The sequence below is a fragment of the Tiliqua scincoides genome, chromosome 12 (assembly GCF_035046505.1).
Source record: "Tiliqua scincoides isolate rTilSci1 chromosome 12, rTilSci1.hap2, whole genome shotgun sequence".
In the NCBI taxonomy this organism is placed as follows: domain Eukaryota; kingdom Metazoa; phylum Chordata; class Lepidosauria; order Squamata; family Scincidae; genus Tiliqua; species Tiliqua scincoides.
In genome coordinates this window covers 12,407,713-12,409,372 of record NC_089832.1, presented here as the reverse complement: position 1 = coordinate 12,409,372, position 1,660 = coordinate 12,407,713, and the positions used below count along the sequence as shown (strand labels likewise).

Here is a 1,660-nt window from a genome sequence, read left to right as displayed (position 1 = left end):
AACCTGAATTTGACATCACAATGTCAAATGCCCCATGTGCCAGGGACTCTAGGGTGGCCCCTGCCCTACCAGTTTAAATTATGCATGTTCTTTTGTTCTGACCCAAGGGGCCAGGAAGTCATTGCAGAATTGCCAGAATAGAAATACTGGTGGCTAAATACATTTCAGATTTTTTAACCGTGATCACATCTTGATGAACAACCATATAGGATCCCACAATATGTGGTTTTTTTATGCAGCAACTGTTACCCTGCACATCCCTGATCTTGTCTGATCTTGGAAGCTAAGCAGGGTCAGGCCTGGTTAGTACTTGGATGGGAGACCACTTGGGAATACCAGGTGCTGTAGGCTTATACCATAGTCTTTCGAGACTGAAGGTTGCCAACCATGTTTTTTTTTTTTTTAATGTAAGAAAAGACTGAGCATTCAGAGATGGGGATATTCGCAAGTGGGCTAGCCTTGTCTCCCCTGTAGCCACATGCAAACAGCCGGGCATAAACACACAGCTCAAGTTTTGGTTGTCTGAACCCCACTGTGAATCGTCCTCACAGCCTTGTGTAGGACAACACAGGATACAGTAAGTTGAATGGAAGACAACAGCTTTATTTGTGGTGCAAATGTGTAGTCAGATATAAGTCCCATTGAGGTCAATGGGACTTACTCCAGGTATCAGTGTACAGCCTTAGAGCTCAATACTGAGCTCTTTAGTGCCAGCAGCCATAAAGCAAGTTTGCTGGACTGCTGGCGCTGCCCAGTGCCAGTCAGCGCTGAGACCAGTGCCAGACAGAAACTGCTCAGAGCAAGGGAAGAGCTCTGGGAGATGGTAAGGTTTGTCGGGGCAGGGGGAGGCATTCCAGGGTGGGGAGAGGGTAGGGTGGTTGGAACTGTGGTGGGTGGGGGGGATAGGACCAGCATAGCCCTGCTCCGCCATATCCAATGCTCTGTGTTGGACCGAGAAGCCTGACATGGAGCTCCTCCGGTCTGTGAAATAGTTGACACAGGCCAGAGGAGACCCATTGCAGGCCAGCACCCTTACCTGAGGGAAGGGGACAAATGTCTCGTTCCCCCAAGGAGATTTTGGTGTACAGATCTCCATACATACCAGTGCAAAAGCAGGGGAAAAGTGTGGGGCAGGTAAGATCTCTGTATAGGCATCACAGCAAGACCAGTGCAAAACCCCTTGCACACAGAACCAACAGATGGAAGTGGGGGGGGGGCTGCCATAGGATGCCCATAGGATTGTAACCCTCTTGGAACAAATTCCTTTCATCTTGTTCCATAGGTGTCGCATGCATGGGGGTGGCTACATAAGTAATGCACAGCAGGAGATAATAACCGTTTCCTTCTCTCCCACACACCAGGCAGGGTCATTGTTTCTACTGAGTCTGAAGTCCTTAAAGCATTTTCCAGTTCTTCCAGCCATGAGAGAGTCTGTCAGTTTCCTCTCGCAATGAACTTTATCCCTTAGAAAGCATGCATTATTTTCGTTCTTTGCATTCGATCGCAATCTAAAAACCAAGCATCTTTGGGTTTTCATGGCGGATTTTTTCTTCTCCTTTGTATTATTTCCAATGCTTCATTACTGTTCCCTTCCCCTTTTGAGAACTGCAGAATACAAAAGAAGCGAGAGAATTTGGCCTGAAATGTGTCAACTGGGCTG

General features: G+C 47.7%; 1 pseudogene; it reads left to right on the top strand.

The window, feature by feature from the left end:
• Positions 1-231: 231 nt before the first annotated feature.
• On the top strand, positions 232-351 carry LOC136663470 (5S ribosomal RNA; annotated as a pseudogene).
• The last annotated feature ends 1,309 nt before the right edge of the window (positions 352-1,660 follow it).